The sequence below is a fragment of the Lissotriton helveticus genome, chromosome 2_1 (genome assembly GCF_964261635.1).
Source record: "Lissotriton helveticus chromosome 2_1, aLisHel1.1, whole genome shotgun sequence".
Lineage (NCBI taxonomy): Eukaryota > Metazoa > Chordata > Amphibia > Caudata > Salamandridae > Lissotriton > Lissotriton helveticus.
The window spans coordinates 583,488,531-583,509,600 of NC_136059.1; the positions used below are offsets into that span (position 1 = coordinate 583,488,531).

General features: G+C 43.5%; 1 protein-coding gene across 1 annotated transcript in view; it reads right to left on the reverse strand.

Moving 5' to 3' along the window:
• BTF3 (basic transcription factor 3) overlaps positions 1–12,838 on the reverse strand; it is a 120,660-nt gene extending 107,822 nt beyond the window's left edge. The window contains exon 1 of the mRNA XM_078675270.1: positions 12,698–12,838. The gene's annotated coding sequence lies outside the window, so the exon portion shown is untranslated. The remainder of the gene's footprint in view (positions 1–12,697) is intronic.
• Positions 12,839–21,070: the final 8,232 nt, after the last annotated feature.

Consider the following 21,070-nt stretch of genomic DNA (forward strand, 5'->3'; position numbering starts at 1 on the left):
AGTGCAATAATGGGATTAGTGTAATTATTATCATCGGCTTAACTATGATCTCACTGAGGCATGACGAAAAATAGCTTGTAAAAGAAATGTGGAAAAAAGGTGAATCCGTGGATTCGCTTGTATTTTATACTTTTTTATCCGTGAGGATTGGGGGGGGTGTATACATTTTACTGTAATCATTTTAATTAATCGAACAGTTGATAAAATAAAAAATTCCTTAGTGTTGGCAATTTCAGACTAAAGCACACTCTGCGACTAAGCATTTCTTCTTTAAAACCACAAAGACAACAAGTACTCTTCTCCGAGTTTCGTATTCCATGTTCCCTCAAATTTGAATATCCTACATAAAGTACTCTGAATCATATTTATGTAATGCACAGGCACTTTTTTATATCGGACACATTGTATTTGAATGTGTACATTCTAGGTAGTAAACCCAGAAGGAGAGATTTTAATCCTGCATTTAATTAGCATGATTGATGATCATCATGATAAACATGAAAAGCACTTGCACTTTTGAAAGGCCACTCTCCTAGATAAATAACGGGGAGTGAAAGTTCCACGAAACCACTTGCTCTTTAAAACTATTATCTAGTACTGTTGCACTTGTACTTTACTTAAAGATGCGGGATACCTGATACAAGTTATGTACTTAGGGTGTGGCAACGCCGATCCGAATGAACACAACCAATGCACACAATAGATCCAACTTTTTGAGAACACATTGTATAGCAACTATGGAAGGATTGTTATATATTTGTGTGTGATATATAATGATGACAAAATACATCCAATGAGAGGGAAGATAACATTTCAAAAAAATTCAAGGTTCACCCATATTCTTTATTAATTTACATGTAATTTTCTTTTTAATAGATTTCTATCCTGAATGTTGTAGAGATCTTCAGATGTTGTAATGATGGTCATATAAGAACTTGCACATTTCTTTGCAGAGGGAGGCAGTGAGAGAAGCATTGAATGTTAGTGCGATTCCCAAAAAATGTAATGGAAACAAGTGATTGGTAATGAATTATGTCCGCTAAGAGTGGAAAACAAGCCCCCCAATGGTTTTAAAATATATTTCAATATTTTCCGCAATTGCGAGAATTTATGAAATATAAAGCCACTGATGTGGGGATTAAGGAGTTGAGTCTGTTTTCTATGCCTACATGAAGAGAACAACATGTGACTGGCAGCTCTGCTATTTTAATGGTTAACTGTTAATGACGTTTGTGGTGTGAACAGGGCAGGAAATGCCAAAATGCGTAAATAATAAACAAGGAACAGATTAATAATCTTGCCCCTGTGTCCGTTTCTGATTAAGGAAACTGGAGTCTATATTTTCACTGAACTTGGCGCCATAATGGACCCCCTACCTCTTGAGTTGGGCTTGTGCAGCGGGAGTCACCTCTTTAAATATTCCAAAAGAAACCACGAGCTAATCCACAGAACTGTGAAGAAAGTCCACCATCCGATCCTCATTTCATCATGCATTTATGGACAGCGAAAGACACCATCATCACGCTTTTCGACCTGAATAGGTCTTAATCATATGGTTTGACTTTTTAACACAAGACTTCAAAGACAGTAAAGAAAGACTTAAACTAGAAAAACGTTACTTAACTTATAAATTAACACTTGATGCAGCATCCGTTCAGAAAAACAGCGAAAATGTACATCCATTATTAATGTGTTTAGGTTTCATCAGTAAAAGTACAGCTGTTTTTATTTTGGTGTTGAACAGTCACCTCATAATTTTCGTTTTGCACTGTAATCTCACAATATTGTTCAATCCAGGAATCCAATGTCCACAATGCACTGCCAAAGTGATCAATATTTTAAACTTCATTGGTCTTTCTGATGCTTGAAATGCCATGAACCCTAAAAAATTGCCTCAGAAAAATCAATTCCTTGTAGGGCAAATGATTTACATTTGTCACAGATACTGCTCCTGATGCTTTTAAAAGCCAATCCGTGTTACTTGATGTTGCAAGGAAGTCTTTTGCCACAGTTTGCTACAATTACTGACCATTATGTGCAAGGGTAAATACCGCATAGCAAACACTGGCCGCCTGCATAGTGCAGAATAAACATTATCCTGGTGGGCCCCCTTTACAACTGCAGTGGCCTCACCTTGATCAGTTCATTTCTTTGCGGGTGTCCATTTTTTTTAATTCATCCACTGAACTGGGCGCCATAATGGACTCACTGCCTATCGGGTCTGGGCTTGTGCAGCAGGCGTCACCACTTTAAATATTCCTAAAGAAACCACGAGCTAATCCACAGCCCGTGAAGCAAGCCCACTATCCGATCCTCATTTCATCATTGGTGGTGTTTTTTGTGGACAATAAATGCACGATGGAATGCAGATCGGATGGTGGGCTTGCTTCACGGTCTGTGGATTAGCTTGTGGTTCTTTTGGAATATATATGGGTTAGCTTGTGGTTTCTTTTGGAATATATATATGGGTGAACTTGTGTGAACAAGGCAGGAAGTGCCGAAACGCGTTACAGCATAATTAATAAACCAGGTACATATTATTCATCTTGCCACTGTGTCGGTTTGCGTATTAAGGAAACTGGAGTTGGAGTATATAAATATATATTTTTTTAATGCATCTTATAAAATTTGACTAAATGTATTCTCGACTGACCAAGTCCATATGTCTGTACTTCAACACTGAGGCGGCATGGACATTCTACCTTCGAGAAGAGTCTTCCTTAGCAGGTCTTTCCGCATAGTGTGATGCACTTCTGTTCGGATCAACTTTCCCACCACTTGCACGGATGACCAGTAGCTGGGGGAGGAGCCTACGGAGATCAGAGTGCAGAGATTGAGCCGAGCCTGAGCAGGTCAGCTAACGCTTGCTGGCTCGCTCGGCACCAACACTACTTGCCCGCCCGCTCTAGCAGTGTGCTACCGCTGCCACAGAACTGCGAGCCGCGCTGTGCGGTTCCCATCCCGGGATCGCGGTTCCTGTCCCGGGACCGCGACTCCCGCTCACAAGATCAAGAAGAGGTTGCGGTAATCGGAAGGCGGCAGCAGGGGGGTGGAAAACCCTCGCCACAGCGCAGAACAGAGCAGAGTCACCAAGAGCAACCCCCCCAGAGGGAAGGCGTTCTTAACTCAGCAACCAGCAACCTACAGTGGAGGCACATAGGGAAGCTAAATGGTGAGGTGCTGGGTTGGATGTGATTGGAGCTGGATTCATGTTCTTTTAACTGCCCCCGCCCCTGCAGTTCACCCTTACAGTCTGCCTTCATATGACAGTGACAGACAGACAGGCTAAACCGAGCAATAAACTTGACAAACACTCAGCACCTTTTGGTCTTGCCTGACCAACCCAACACATCCTGACTCAACTTAACTCTTTGTAAAAAAAAAAAATCTGCCATCAGGCAGTAATACCAGTCAAAAACTAGAAAAAAACTTAAAAAGGTTTCACTGTCTCAAAAATAACCACGCAGATTGATGCGGAGGAAGTAAAGGACCCTTTGATTGGACTTCACACAATTAGGTAGAAACTCGTAGGAAACTAAAAGGTGGAAGGAGGAGAGGAGAGCCTAAACTTTGCCAGAACTTCGCCAGAAACCTCGCCAAAAACTGAAAACTGTCAGAACTGAGACCGGTGCCAACAAATAAGGCGAATACGTCGAGTGGTGAGTGGCTAGCAAGAGAGAGCGGGAAAAGCACGTGGAACTAACATCGTAGAACGCCAATACCATCCACCAACCCCAAACGTCCTCTCCCCTCCCTCGCGTAAAGCGCTGTGAGCAGGAGTGAGCACAAAAGTATAAGCGCTCAGTCAGTGAGAACAGGATACAATGAACACCCGCAGGAGGACGGGCTAAGGCCCCACTTGAGGGCAGAGGCTCAGAGTGGTGGGGCAAGGTTCACGGTTCAAGGCCCAAGCAGTGTTCAGAGAAGAGAGTGCGCATGAACAGTCTAAAAAGCGGAGCTAAGAGAGTCCCTCTGTCAATACCCTCAACACCTTCTTTTTGGCACAGAGGGAAAATGATTAAGGGAAATCCGACCAAATCAAAGAGGATGGATTCTGATGAAGACGCCCACAAACATCATACAACAAGGGTCACAAGAAGTACGGCTCAGTACTCAAGACAAGAGTCTCACTCAGCGAGTCCCCTACCACAACCCCCCCATCAAGGGCTCATCATTCATTACTCCCAGACGCCGGGCAGCTCACCACCCCTGGATATGCCTGTGGGGGGGGGGGGGCGGGGGGGGGGGAACGGACTGAAGAGCCAGATGAGACTACTGCGTGCAATCCCCAATTATCGTGGCACAATCATGGGTCGATCGAGCTACTCAATAACAAAAATCCCCCTTCTGGCGGAGGAAGACAACTGCAGCCCGAAGAAGGGAGGCCAGGATCGGGTCCGAGTGCAGGAAGCAGGGGCACAGGGAGGCCCTTCCAGTGGGCGCAAAGTGGGGGATGCAGGGGCGAACAGTAAAACACACAATGAAAGGATCGGCGATATCGACCCAGGGTGGGATACTGCAGTTGATGTAGAGTGGCACACAGCAGCCGACAGGATCTGAAGGAAGCCCAATGACACAACACAGAGTTAACTATCGACGAAAGCCTTGATCCACTGGCATCAGGAGGAGGAACGCCTGTTAAGCCAGAAGTTATCGAGGGAAAAGACCTGCCTTGCACTAGCCCGCAAGCCTTTTCAGGATCAAGCATAACGGCCTCTACAACTGGACACCAACAATTCGATTCGCCAGAGACAAGAGACCTCACCGATTCCTTCTTACAAAAACTAGAGCGAACAATTGAAAGGACTTTGGACCTTACCCCCAACCTCATTGGGAAAGGGGTCGTGGCAAAAAAAAAAATAATAATCAGGCCACAGACCGAGCAGGAATGCTCCCACCAACAGGGCAGAAGGATCAAGTAGAACAAGATGACACCCCTTATTTGATAACCATCAGAGAAGCGCAAAAGACAATAGCCAAGGCCCTGATATGGCAAGCAATTATAATGGAGGTCCAAGTTGACCTACTTCAAACAATAAGCCCAACGCTTAGTGAATCAGGGCCACAAACTGGAAGAACTGGAGGCAATAATCAACCACAACCAGGCAATGATAGTTGGAACAAGTTCATGTGCTGAACAAATAGAGAAGTGGGCAGAATTGCCGGTAATATTGGGGGATATAGTGGCCCTAACTAAGAGCAGAGGCGAATCACCAAAGATACAAAAACTGATAGAATTAAAGGGTAATCACAAAGTGGCGAACAATGGAGAATACAGCCAAGTGAGGGAATTGGAAATAAAAGCGAGAGATAACGAGAATAGCCCAGAGTTCCCGGCTCCCCCGACAAAGAGTGAGGCTAAGGAAATTTCGGCAAGTCCAGCCATAAAGGTAGTCGGAGGGCAGAAAGTGACCACGGAAGGGGAAACAGGAGCTAGAACAGAAGCTCCCCTAACACTGAGCACTAAGAAAAAGCTGAAGAAACAGCTGAAGAGAAGATCCATCCTGCCCGCAAGGCCGAATAACCATTGGACAGTTGAGAAAAGCAACTCACTGCCACCCTACCCGATATTTAATTTTAAACAGAAGGTTACGAGCCAACGCTCACTGGCAGAAAAAGAAAAGGATGAAGAAAGTGAAAGAGATGGCGCGTCCCAACCAGGCATGGACCACGAGGATCAGGGGAACCAGGTGGTCCAGGCGCAACTATCACACCCAGCAGGATTAGCATCAACAGCCGAACAGGTGTTAAAAAACAGTGTCGGAATGGGCAAGGAGGACGCCTCCACTCAAATAAGGCCCAAAGACCTATTGGAACATGAGGTTCATAAAGGCCCCATGGAGCAAACTACATCTCGACCAACGGAGCAAAAACATATAGCAAGCCGGTTGGGAAACAACAATAGGGTGGAAGATGAACATTGGCGATCCTTGATTAACACCACCCCTCACTGTTTGAGAGCATGCAGCCAGGGTAACGGGGGGGGGGGGGGGGGGGGGAGGGAGTGAGGGGAGCTCAGAAACAAAAAAATGTTGGGTAACACCCACATTTTACGAGGTGGTGCTAACCCTTAGGTATCACATGGAAGGTCCATGACATCCTAAATAGAACGAACATTCTCCGACTTTTTGGCCACGTCAAGTCCTTGTCTCAGATAACTTCGGAAAACATTGAGTGGGTAAAGTTTAACCACTTCGGCGCTGATGACGAGCTCAGCTCGTCATCAGTTGCGCCGCTCGCACGCTGATGACGAGCTGAGCTCGTCATGTAACGCGCGTTTTTAAAAAACGCCGCGTACAGCGGGAAAAGCCGCCGCGCGCATGCGGTTAAAAGGTCACAAGGAGACAGCCATGGAATTCAACTTCTGGGCTTTAACGATCAATCACTCCAACGGGCAGTTCTTGGCGAAGCGCAACAATTAGCAAGTTGGGGCATAGAAGCACCAGAACCCAGACAACCTAACTAACCCCTCTGTTCTTAAACCTCAAAATGAGGGGCCAGGAGCCACATCAATCCTGAAAGGCACAAGCCACAACAAAAAACAAGGGGAATACATCAATGACTGCCCTAATACACCAATAAACATTTCTATTCTTCAAAGTGACAATCTGCGTTGAGTGCTAATCGGTCAAACTAAACAGGCCATAAGCGGCGAGAACTGGCACCAGCACCCCTAGCCAAAACCAAGTGCTCATTAATGAAGGAAGGGCAATGTTGGTGCGGGAAGATCAACACCAAGGCCAAAACTCCAACTTCCCTCAAGAACTAACTTTCCTATCGTGGAATATAGCATGGTTAAACAAAAAAGCGAGGGGGGGGGGGAGAATCAAGGAAGTACAGGATTATCTTGCTAAAGGGGACATTATAAGCTGTCAAGAAACCTGGTAAATGACATCAACACCCATAGCGGGCTTCCATGAACATCGGATAAACGCAACAACAACAAAAAAAAAATCAACTTCGGCCGTCCCTCTGGGGGTCTTTTAATCTTCATAAGCCATGCGCATGAACTCAGACCCACAGAAATAAGGGCAAACTCCCCAGACGTGCAAGTAATGACAATTGCTAGTTTAAGGGAGGGCCACTGGCTGCTTAACTTGCTGCTCATAAACTGTTACAACTACCCAGTAATGACCGCTGCCAGCATTGAATCATTTACGAACATGCTGGAAGATATAATACTTAAATATGAACATTACCATGTAATCGTTGCAGGAGATTTTAATTTGAGAAGCCTGGAAGATGCCTCTGGCACACAAAATAAAGGACACAAGGCGGGCCCACTGCTTTCTCTTCTCCAAAATGTCAAACTCAACTCACCTCATGATGATACTACGTTCACCCTCGTGGTGCCCAAAACCATCATTTCGAAACATATCCACTATCGACTATATTTTAATCAACGAGAAAATGGTTGATAAGTTGAAAGAATTTCAGGTCGATGACAGGAGAAAGTGATCACAGGCCTCTATGTGCAACATTTTATCTAAGAACAGAATCAGCAGACCTTCAGAAAATGTTGGGAGAAACCACAGGGGAGGAACACTTCAGAGCCATTAAAAGAATAAAATGGACAATCAAATTCGAAGGGATAATGCAGGAGTGGGCTGTAACGTGGGAAGTTCGAGGAACGTGGGAGACCAACCAAGAGACGATTGGTCACTGGGAAGCACTAACAGATGATCTGTGACTTAAGCTGGGCAAAGAACAACGCAAAAAAAGACCTTCCAACAACGCCACTTTCTCAAAGAACCCACAGATACCGAGGAGCTTGAGCCAACGTAAAGGTGCTCTAATGAAGGCACTTACAAGAAGGAAAAACAGAGGCTCATCGGAAGAGGGGGCCTCCATAAGCGCACTGAGAACCGCCTACAGGAGGGAAGTAGGCGAGCACAAGAGGAAGGAAATGGAACAAAAATGGCTTACAGTATTCGCCTTGTTAAAGGAAAAGAGCAATGCCAAATTATGGAGGCATATAAACCGCCTGAGCTCTCAGTCCAGAGGCAAAACGAATAACATTGCAAGCAATGAATGGGAAGTGTATGTAAGGGGCTTATAGCCAAAGGAACACCAACTTCAGAGCAAGCCCCTCCTAAGAACACCTGGGAAACAAGCACCCACATAGACACTCTCTCCAGCAAACAGACGAAGTAGGAACAATGACGCCTGAGGGCAACGGCTTCACAGAAACCGAAATAAGAGAGATAAGGAAAATGAGGAAGGGCGGAGCGCCAGGCCCAAACGGCATTCCAGGCCTGGCATTCAAATCAGTCAACCACTCTTCGCCTCAATCCTTACCCCGCTATACAATTTTGCATACTGAACGGCAAGAATCCCACAAACATGGTAAGGATCAATTCTTTTTCCTATTCACAGGAAAGGTGACCACTCCAAACCCACCAAATACAGGCTAGTTCCCTTGCTGGACATAGAAGCCAAAGCCTATGCCAAATTACTATTGAGAGAATTAGAGGACTGGGCTAATAACAAAATATTACCATTCTAACAGACTGGCTTCAGGGCAAACAGCGCAACTACGGACAACATCATTGCCCTGGCCTATCTCTCAAAACGAGTGGTGAAAGACAGGCATCTGCCGCCGTTTGATCGACTACAGCACAGCTTTTGATAGTCGATATAGGCAAACTCTGGGGAAAACTGTCAGCCTGGGAGAGTTCCATCAAAGCTACTGAAAGCCATCATATCCTTCAATGAGGGGACCTGGGTACAAGTCAAGCTAAGCCCTACAGCGTTATCAGCAAGAGTGGAAACCAACAATGGACTGAAGCAGGGCTTTGTCTTGGCCCCCCTATTATTCAATCTCTATACAGCCGATGGGGGGGGGGGGGGAGGCTTTGAAAGAGGCAGGCACGAAGAGACTGGCAATTCTTCAGTACGCAGACGATACTGTAGTGATGGATCACACAAGGGGGGGGGTCTCCAAAGAGCATTAAAAGAAGAGGGGAAGTATAATAAAGAAAATCACCTGACTGTTAACCAGAGTAAAACAAAGATAATGGTATTCAGCAGATATCCCCACAAAAAACATGCATGTTGGACTTTGGGAGATCTTCAAATTGGCACCACCACAGCCTATAATTATCTTGGGGTTTGGCTACATGAGAGGGCAACATCGGCAACTCATGCAAAACATCTAAATACCAAGAGTACAATCCTAGCTATGAAACGCCTAAGTCAACGCTTGACCAGCCCCACAGCGGAGCCCATGTTGAAGATCCTCAGGGCAAAATTAATCCCGGCCATCAACTATGGTCATTTGGCATTTCCAGGAGACTTAGACAAACTTATTTCAGCAGTGCAGGTCAAAGCCCACAAAATCGTGCTGCAAACACCCAGGTATGCAAGGAACACCAGGCTATGGCTGGAATTAGGGCTCGGCAATCCTGAATTGGCCCTCTAGGGGGACTTGGTTAAGTATTATATCAGAGTCCTTAAAGCACCTCATAACTCTCTTATACACCACCTGGTAATCTTTAGAGAAGAGGAATCCCCCTGGTACATCAAGCTGGGCAAAGCAATAGAGACCCTCAATATCAAACCCCAAAGCCTGTCCCTAACAGACATCTCGCACAAGACCTGGTCAAACATCATGAGACGGCAGGTCCGCTCCATATCGTATGAATTGGATCTAATCGCACTTCGCCATAACACCTTCACCAAGGCATTGAATGAATCTTACATTATGGGGAAAGCTCAACCATATCTAAGTGAAGCTAGGGGCCCAGGCCCGCAGGAAAATCCTTTTTATGAGGCTAATGGCCCTCAGAACTACGGACCTCAATCCAGCATGGGCATACGCAGATGGTGCCGCCTATGCAACTACCAAAAGGAATCCTGGCTCCACTTACTATGCTGCTGCCCCAAATTAACCAGTGAGAGACAAAGGATGCTCTGCCCCATTATAAGAGACCTTGGCATCAGAACATGCAGGGAGGCATCAGATTGGTGGTTCTCAGAAATAAAAACTCACTTCCTCGCAAGAGCTGCAAAACGTACTCACCATATTAGACTGGCCTTAGACTTAAGTGCTGACATTTTTACCACAAGCACGTGAAACACAGACACTGATTAATGGGCAAACAAGGTGCTTCAGTGACATTTATGCGCAAAGAAGAGATGGCTCGTCATCCCACGCACTTTGATTGAACCATTGTCGAAATACAACTAAGTTTCCGGAGTTGACGGCAAAAGGGACTTTGCAATAAAAGATTGACCTTCGGAAATAGGGTTCTAAAAACTCGCAGGTCGGCGGGGGAGGGGGCGGCAGGTGTGTGTGTATAAGTGGGGGATGGGCTTTCATTTTAGCTTTTTTACTGTAATGATTTTAAATAATTGAATGGTTAATGAATCAAATTTTAACCAATGTATCAATTGCTGGTACGTTTAAATCTTTTAATTAATGTATTTATTGATGAGACATTGCATTCCAAGTTTCTTTATTGATTTTTTTTTTATTCTAAAAAGATTAAATATTTCACAGTTGGAGTATCTGCTACGGCACAATCACAGAAATAGTTTATTTTTGCCCCAATAAAACATTTAATTGCCCGCATGTGCAAATACAATAATTAATATAGGCACACATCATTACACAGCTGGGTGTCTGCAGAGTACAAACTCTATTGGGAGCAAGGTCGAACAGATTGGTGTTTCAGGAGGTTGCATTTAGAATGTGAGAAAGATATAGTGGGATCCCAATGTACCCACTTGAGCAACAAATCATTGACAGGCTGAATTTCCCGGAAAGTGAAAAACAAGGCAGGTTTGTTTTTTGTTGAGCATTAATGGATGGTTTGAAAAAGGTTCTTCAGGAAGAACTTGACAACCTACCACCCCCTTCAGGTACAGGAAGAGGGGAAAAAAGCAGCATATGATACATTACACATTTACGTATGACAGAAAGTAAGTTAGGTCTATAAAAATGGTACATTTCACAACTGCTGGAGAAGCCAGATTTTAGCCATGGTTTGTGTCCAGGGCACCAGCTCTAGTATTCTTGGCACAGCTACATTATACCACTTCTCTTAACCTCCACTTGCACCAAACTCGAAATGCAACCATATATGACATCTTTCCTTCCACCAATCAAATAAACACACAAAATCCATCTACCGGTGCTTTGAATTATCAACTTTCTGAGGCTTCTTTTTATTCCTTTTAATACCATAACAACTCTTACCCCTTGCCTAAAACCCCAACGGAATTTCTGTTTAACTCTCCAGCTATCACCACCTCACTGCTATGGAAAAGTCATCCAGGACAGTCGCAAACAGCTCTAATACACCTTCACTTTCACCAGCAGCTCCAATGCAGGATCAACCCATGATTCAGCAATGATCCTGCAATTATTTCAGTAGTGGGTAATGCTCGGATGAACACTGGCAATTATGACCACTCTCTCATTGTGCATCAGGACCTGTTATATGCCGCTGGACACACATAGCAACCACAGAATCGTACGGAAAGGATGTGTCAAATCGTCACCGACCACGAACGTCCACCAGATGAGATTGGGCGCATCCCTTGCATCACCGTGGTGAATTCAAACATGTAACAGCTACTCTTCCATAAATCACAATCACATAACCAGTCGGGGATTCTCCTGTGTAACAAGACTAATACTCACTCCGCTTCACACGCCAAAGAGACTGGGTTGTAACAACAAATGTTAGAATAGTATTTACAATTTACACGATAATACGTGAAATTTGCAAAGCACTTTTTACGTTTCTCCTGGTAACAGTGTTATCTACAATCACATTCCAATAAGGGTATTGTATCTGCAGGAAGGAAAGCGTTCTGACGTCGGCAATTATAAAGCCTGCGTGAAGTAGAACCATGAAAGTAAATTCCAACACCAAATAAGAATTTGCCCCAAACATAACTAGATATAACACAATATATGTTACGAGTATAGACATTAACGAAGGAGGTGGCAGCAGGACACATGCATGAATGACCACTGAATCACAATTGTGATCGACTTGTATTACCAAATACATGAATTTGGGGTGGGGGTGGCTCCATTTTACTTGCTGGCACAAGGCACCCGTGCCACCCTCGCCAGGTCACAAACAAGGAAGAGTTGACCGCATGAACCGGTCAACCCAAATGGGGGTAGTAAGCGCTATGTAAATGATCCGATACAACTTAAGATACAGCTCTCTTTGGCTATAAATAGCCTTAAGTCCACCAGCCACAGTAAAAATAGAAAATTCAAATATCAGCCAATTACTTCATATTATGCCCCTACCTAGTTTGCAGAATGCACTCACTTAGCTAAAACACTCACTCCTACCCCATTCTGAGGCATCTCATTACAATAAAAACTCCTGGTCACACAACTTTCGCAAGGGATGGGTATGTCACTTACTACTCCTGAAGAGCCTCGCCCTCTTCTGGTCCCACCCGCCACATACACTGGCCTTCTCACCGCAACATTCGCCCATCAACTGTAGCCGTCACCTTGTTCCGCTGCACCCACTACCTCACTCACATTATGATGACCCATTTCCCTACACCTCTTCTTCTCGGGACAGCGTCCTGCAATGTAGTCCGGGGTCCTGAGTTTCCCTCGGGTGGTGGGATAGTGAAGATCACCAGAAGGAAAACTCTAGGGATCCTGCACAAACAGCACGTAGTGAAATAGCTAAACGCTTCACTCCTACGAGCATACCTTTTCCTCTGGCGTGTGCACTCCAGGTGTTCTGCAGCGGATGAGTTTAAGGCTCCACACTGAGCCGCGGGCCAAAAAAAGGCACACACGAGGGGGGAAGATGGCAGGAGAGGAAGACCGGAACCGACGCACCGGCCCACGTGACCCACCCAAGCAGTCTTTCCTCTGTTTCCATGACCATGATGCACAGTACGAGTCGGTTAAACTCAGGGTCGGTGGGGTGATTTGGAAGAACAGCTGACAAGCACCCTCGTTCCATGGGTGTCTAGACACACCAGTCCCATGTTTTTCTCTAGATAACCAACTTTAAAACTAGTCCGGTCACAAGCAGCGGCCATGTTGAGGTCAGGCTGTTTCTACGCGTATGCTTTTGCTTTAGAGTAGCAGTCGAATGGAATTGATTTGTATTACGTTTAGATATTGTCCTTCCAAGGAGGATGACAAAACAAATCAACGCAAGTAACTATATTACACGATAAAAGGGTCCATAAAAGCTATTATAAAAGGGTAAATAAAAGCTATTATAAATTCAATTCTGCTATGTCAGAGAAAAATAAGCTTGCGTAGATTTTTTTGTACAATGCTAAAAATACACACTTAATCTGCTAGGACAGTGCTTAGGCCAAACCACTTACTTCCCACCATACAACACCTTAGTGGTGTGCTGGTACCTGCGCCTAGCGCCCGTTTACATCCGATTACTAAATATTTACGGTTATTGTACTTAATATACTATTTTAATATTCAATGCCTATTTTAATAAGAAGAATGCTTGCAGTAAGTCTAGTGTACCACTTGCATCGCTCAGGGTAGTAGGCAGGGTGGCATTGCAGGTGAAAGAACAATGGGTTAGATCGTACTTTTGCCTGCTATGCCACCTCAGTTTGGACCCAGCCACATGAAAATCAGTCTTGACCCTGCTCTAATAGGAAAAGTCCTGTCTGAACTTCATAGCTCACAACTACAACAATGACCTAGACCCAAGGCAATAGACTTTTTGTAAGACTCGGGTATCTCGTGTCACACTCTTTTATAACAACCACCCATTTCTTAATGTAAAGGGTTGGGGATACACCAGTCAATAGCCCTTCTTAAAAAAGCCCGTCTCCTTCTATACAACAGTACAACTACCCACACCAACATGTGCTGAAAAAATGTGAACAAGCACGATAGCACCTCACGGGCGCACCACCAATGGGACCCCTGGTAGGTACTCACCAGGACGGCCCTATTATCATCATTGGTGCTATCGCGCTTAACGGAAACGTGTCCAACCAAAAATAACTGTGTTAACAGTGATGGGTGCAGTGGAAACAGTACAGACAACACAAACAATTAGTGAAGTAACACCACATATATAACATAAAACCGCATAAAGCACGAACAGACAACTTTATTCTTGTTCTTGTATGCTATATGCTAACAATTAAAAAAGTGAATGTGGCTACTCCTTATAGAGCCACTTTCTACTTGCCAACATGTTTCATTGCCTTGGTATTTAGCAGGCAATTTCTTCAGGGCATATCTTTATTCGCCACTGCTTTGGACACCAGGGTTGTGGGTACTGTTGTAAAAGACATAACAAAACACGAGTTTCACTCCTCTTTCCTTGACGTGTATATTCATATTGCTACTCCGCACCACAAGCACAACCATCGTCATATTTACCCTCAATCAGCAGATATCTCTCCTACCAGCCGAGAGGTGTTTAAAAACAGGATCCAGTGAACTCCATTCGTGAGTTTACGTGGTCCCTCCTTTCGTGATGTATCACTGAAAGACATCACAACAATATAGCCATTTTCACACAAACTCTATAAAATTCGTCTGTCTCTACAGACCTTTACATCTCAGTTCGATTAAGCCCTCCCTTTCGCTCTTTTTATGTACATTACCGCTAATATTGTTGTGATGTCTTTCAGTGATACATCACGGAAGGAGGGACCACGTAAACTCACAAATGGAGTTAATTGGATCCTGTTTTTAAACACCTCTCGGCTGGTAGGAGAGATATCTGCTGATTGAGGGTAAATATGACGATGGTTGTGCTTGTGGTGCGGAGTAGCTATATGAATATACACGTCAAGGAAAGAGGAGTGAAACTCGTGTTTTGTTATGTCTTTTACAACAGTACCCACAACCCTGGTGTCCAAAGCAGTGGCGAATAAAGATATGCCCTGAAGAAATTGCCTGCTAAATACTAAGGCAATGAAACATGTTGGCAAGTAGAAAGTGGCTCTATAAGGAGTAGCCACATTCACTTTTTTAATTGTTAGCATATAGCATACAAGAACAAGAATAAAGTTGTCTGTTCGTGCTTTATGCGGTTTTATGTTATATATGTGGTGTTACTTCACTAATTGTTTGTGTTGTCTGTACTGTTTCCACTGCACCCATCACTGTTAACACAGTTATTTTTGGTTGGACACGTTTCCGTTAAGCGCGATAGCACCAATGATGATAATAGGGCCGTCCTGGTGAGTATCTACCAGGGGTCCCAATGGTGGTGCGCCCGTGAGGTGCTATCGTGCTTGTTCACATTTTTTCAGCACATGTTGGTGTGGGTAGTTGTACTGTTGTATAGAAGGAGACGGGCTTTTTTAAGATGGGCTATTGACTGGTGTATCCCTAACCCTTTACATTAAGAAATGGGTGGTTGTTATAAAAGAGTGTGACACGAGATACCCGAGTCTTACAAAAAGTCTATTGCCTTGGGTCTAGGTCATTGTTGTAGTTGTGACTTATCGAGTGGAGGGCGACCTAGATCCATTTTCCCTCTCAGCTCCAGTGTTTGTTTGCGTGAACTTCATAGCTGCCAAGTTTTCAGATTGTTTATGTGTGAAATTTCTATGCTTAAGGTGTGCATATGAGTGACATTCTTCTGCCAGATGTGTGACACTTTGAATGCCACTTTCTCACGGGTAAATAAAAGCAATGATCAGAATTCAGGTGCCTCTCAGCAAGTTTTCTGTTATTGCATCCAGATGTATCACACAACAATGAACATACGTCAATTACAATACAGACCTGTTGGTGTTGCCAGTGCTTGTTAACAGTTTAGATAAGTGAGTAATGAAAAAGATTTTGTTGTGAATGATTAGAATTGAAAATGTTTCACTTCTGAGAATATTGGCCTGTGAATTAAGCATTTTTAAAATCTTTGGAAAAGGCAGTGGTCTTTGAAGTGCCTCAGTAGTTAGTGTTCTATCCTTCTCACCACTTTCCTCTTATGCCTCTTACGGTTACCCACGTATGCCTTTTTTTCTCCCCCACATATTTATGAAGTCTTCCAACTGCACCTCTCACACATCATCTCCTTCCTCTTCATCATTGTCTTTTCACTCTGTCCTGTATTTAGTTTTTTGTGTAGCCCCCCTTTACAATACGCTTACCAACTTCCTCTCCCTCCTCATCTGTAAACACATTTTTTTTTCTTTAGCATTGTCAATATTTTAACAGCTGTGTACCTCTGTCATACACTCAAAAAGGGAATTACAATTGATGCATACATAACTGTGTTAGGTCTGCAGAGAAACCAAGTATTAGATGGACATGTAGTCCGAACATCTTTATGACCCAACGGCAGGCACTGTGAGAAACTCTCAATGGCTTCAGCCTCAATTCCAGAGCTCTCAATGGTGTCCAATCTTGCACTCCCACCCTTAACTTGAACTTACCAAGATGCCTAGAGGCGGCTCATTTCCCTAGATGAGCTACACAAGAGCCACATGTTGCATGTGAAAAAATATATAGAAACATAACATCTGGAAGAAGCATATACTCTTAGGATATGCAAGACGGAATAAGACTTGAAATGTAGATAGGCACTTTGTTGTTGAAAGCAAGTACCTTAGGGTTTGCCATTGTTTTGTCTGCTATGCAGAGAGGCCAAGGCCTGGACGAACATATATTCTGAACAACTTTATGACTCACGACCCGTAATGTGAGAAACTCTCATTTACTTCAGCCTCGGTAACTCCCAGTCCCACACCCCTCAGTGCACTGCGTAACAGCCTCAGTGCCAGAGATCATAACCCAGCCCAGGTTTGAAGTTTATTTTATTATGCTTGATTATTTAAAACCATTGCATACACTGATTCTTTTAAAATAGAATATTTTACACTTTTATGATAAAAACATTATAAAAAATTCCCAATATTTATCAAAATAAGTAATAAGAATAAATAAGTAATAAGAATAAATGAAGTCATTCAGATCATTAGAAAAATGCTCAAATTATTAAAAACTTTCTTCGTGTTAACTATAAGTTTTGTTTCAACTGTGTCTGTTCTTGTAGAAATTATGTCTATTCTTGTAGTAATTAGTCCTTGGCCAACTCAGTCTGGTGTTTCAATCTTTTTGCGGTTATGTCAAGGAATTTATTTAGCTGGCAATTTAACTGCACCAGCTCTGGGTTAAAACACAACATTACCGCTTGTCTGCAAGACTTAGCTCCATACTGTCTAAACACTGGCTTTAGCAAGGTTACCCTTATATTGTTTAGCATGTTACAGATGCATATAACATGGATGACATCCTCGACACCACAGCCACTTAAACGACATGACTGGTGTCCTCCTTTTCTCTCCCAAGGAGGTAGGAATTGATTAAAGGGCCAAACCCCCAGCCGGAGTTTTAGGAATTTTTCCTTGAAATTAATTTGTATTCCCATTTTCAAATAGAGTTGGGGTTTAAGTGCTTTGTATGTATTTAGGACCACCCAGCCGTGGGATCATTTGGCTAATGTTTTTTTGTCCTCTATGGCGGATAATAAGCGGGTTACCTTTGTTACAGTTTTTTTAAAAGCAAAATGATTCATCGTGGTGTTCCACAAGTCTGTTAGACCTAGAAGGTTAATGGATTCCTGGAGGTAATCACTTGCTGGCGCTTTTCCTGAGCGAGACAGTTCCATCCAGAGTTGGTCATTCAGGGATCCATTATCATCGCCTTTGATCTTATGCCAACATTTCACGTATGCTCCTCTTCGTTCCAATGACTGATTTTGAAGCCCAAATTCCAACCGTATTTGGGCTGGGGGGACATTTCTGGGGAGTTGAAAGATCGCTTGGTAAGAGTTGGATATTATGTTGTCAAGAATTGTTGTGTCGTTATCCTTCATCGTTTCGCTCCCATAAGTTATTGTTGGCTTAAGTTTAGCTTGCAGGACCCTTAGCAGAGGGTTGAGCGTCTGGTCTGGGAAGAGCTTCTTCAGTGGCTTTATGGCTAGGTAGGTCATTACCCCCTTTCTCCGCAAGGCTTCCATTTGCGGTTTCAACTAGTTATTTTGATCCAGTATTACCCCTAGATACTTGTAACTTGCTGCTTGGTCCAAACAATGGCCGTCAAGAAACCAATTGAGATGTTTCTTCTTGTGATAATTGACTGCTATAATTTTTGTTTTATTGAAGTTTATTTTTTGTGCATTTCGTTGTGAGAATTTGTGAGTTGCATTCAGTAGGTGCTGAAGTCCAATTGGGGTCCGACTTATCAAAACTAAGTCATCCACATATAACAAGTTTGACAAAGTCGTGTTCCCTAATTTTGGTGCGTGAGCTCCGCAACTGTTCAGCTCCCCTGGAAGGTCCGCTAAGAAAAGATTAAAAAGCAAGGGGGCTAGAACGCACCCTTGTTTTAGCTCTTTTGTGGTAGGGATTTTTTTTATATATGTAGACCTTCGCCAAGCTTTATCCTGACCCATGTATTAGTATGCAGGTTCCTTAATTGGTGTAGGAGAGGGGAAGATATCCCCCAGCCGTCCAGTTTTTGCCAAAGTTTTGTTCGGTCAACATGGTCGAATGCAGCTACAAAGTCTATAAAACAAAGAAAAAGGGGGTATTTTTCCTGTTTAGCTGCATCCATGAGTAAGGTCAGCACCATTATATTGGTTATTGTGCCTTGCCGTTTACGAAACCCAGTTTGCGTTGGAGGTATTATGTGATTCTCATTGGCCCCAGTGGCTAGGTCATTTAAAATGAGTCCCGCATAGTACTTTGCCTCGATATCAATCAGGGCTAAGCTATCAGGCAGTAGTTTTTCGGCGCAGACCTCGCACCTTGTATTTAAATTGGGCTTATGATTGAGCCTGCCCATGACTCAGGAATTGTGAAATTTCTAGCTGCATGCTTAAAAATGAGTGCAAGTACATTGCTCCAATAGTCCGGATCATTTTTGAACAGCATTGGCAGGATGCCATTAGGGCTAGGGGTTCCACCCAGTCTGCCCCTTGCTTTTTGTTTCTTTATCATTTGAGCTGCTTAACTGCTGTACTCCTTCTCTAGTCTCAATGCATCGTTTTTTACAGAATTTGAATTTATTCCCCGTTGTTGTTGGATTGACACTGTTCTTTCCCTTTCTTCTGGTGAAGGTGGGCGTTGTTGTATCAACTCCTTTGCGGTCCTGCTGGAACTCTCAGATCCCAGATGTATGGGTAGGGTAGCTATTTGCTCTGTTTCGTTAAAAGGATTAAAGAGGAAGTCTACCCAGGCTGCTTCGGTAATATGAGAGTTGATGCCGAAATCGTTCAGCCGATGTAATTTATTTACAGATTGCCAAAACTTGGCACTATTTTTCTGTTTCGTATCGTAATGAGTTTAGCCCAAAATTCGTTGTTCATGGTTCTTTTTCTGTTTCATCTTCTTCGCTTAAGAAGGGCCTTTGAGTCACAAAGAGAATGCTGTAAGCTCTGATTTCCCGGTGATTTCTGGAGTTGCCGTAATACTTGGTTCAATTTGTTTAGTTTGTTTCAATTTCTTAGAAACTGGGCTCCTTGTGGTCGTCATTGGCGTGTCTGTTCCGTTCTTAAGTTTCTGACCCATTTTAGTCAGACATTTGTCTCCAAGGGACAAGACAAATTTCTCCCAGCCTTCCAATGATTGAGTTTTGTTATCCTGTTCTTGATTGAGGACATATTTAGCTGTAATTGATACTGCTTCTCTGTTTGTTGCGATACAACTTATTCGTTTAAGGTTTGTTGTTCCTACCGAGACAATTAGTTTATCGGCATCCAAAGATAAAGTTGAAACCACTCGAAGTTTCATTTCTTGTGGCATGTGATCACTAAGTTAATTGTTGCCTATTTGGAAGGAGGCTATCTTGTTAAACATGGAAACGTAGTAAATGTAAAATCTAAATGAGAAGATGTTTTGGCTGAATGGTATGAAGGTGCCGGAGGATTGTCCCCCTTTAAACGACCATTTACTGTTCTCAAGTTTAGGTGCTCTAATTCTAAAAGGAGGTAATTCGAGCTCTTTACTGATTTGGTTTTCTTCAAGGGACATTGAGTCGGAATTCCCCATGCACCAGTCAGGTCTTGCATAAAATCATTGTCCTGATTGTTCCCCATGAGGTGCATGTTAAAGTCACCAGCCAAAATAACGTTATCTGTGTCCTCTTCTTCCATTACTCTTGTAACTTCTTTGATCAGTTCCTTGGATGCTTTTAGTTTATATTTGGGATGTAGGTAGATGTTTATTATTATTACCTTCTGAAGAGTCTGTTTAAAAATCAACTTAACTATTGAAGCCTGAATACAGCTTGGAGGGGTAATATACATTTTTAAGGGGAGCGTTTCTTCAATTTTTGTTATAGAGAGAGGAAAAGTAGACCCCCCGAGCGGTGTCCAAAAATAGATCCCTTAGTGGCTGGAGTGAAGCTGGAGGTATAGACTTGCACGTAAAAGGGTTTATCTTCCCAGGTCTCCTGGAGTAAAATGATGTCAAAGGATTTGAGATAATTTAAAAAGCCATAATCGTTTAGTTTGGAGTTTAGGTCATTGACATTCCAAATGCATATGTTAACTTCATATTAACCCAGTCGAAAGTTTGATGAAGTAAGCGTCCAATGTCAATTTGGTTGTGCTAACAGTATTGTGCATTGTAAGCCTTGTCTTTCGAGCGTTGACGTGGTTTCCATTGGAATAGATTGGCCCAGGTGACTTTTAAAGACACACCGGCTCCACTTTTCATGCTAGGACCAGCGTGACTGGACAAGTATGTGCCCCAAATCCCTAACACTTGTGGAGATCAAGGGGGGTGATGATTCTGGCAGTGGCGGCTATTGTCTGCTAGTCACAGTGCTTGCGCAAGGAAGAACAAAGTGGCTGCCCACCACCTGAATGTCTGCCTCTAGACTCTGGCCAATCACCCTGCATGGTCAAAGTGGGAAAGGCTCCTTGCTGGTAAAGAACAGGAAGGTGTACACCCCAGATCCACGTGGGGCACTGTCTGGGCCAGAATTGTTTAATAACAGATAGAGACACACCACATGGTATTCAGTCAGGCTCTGCTTCTGGCCCAGTGAATCATTCAGCCCCAAAGGTGCCAGGGTTTATTTCAGCACGTTAGTTTGTAGTGTAGTTCCTATTATCCCAATAGG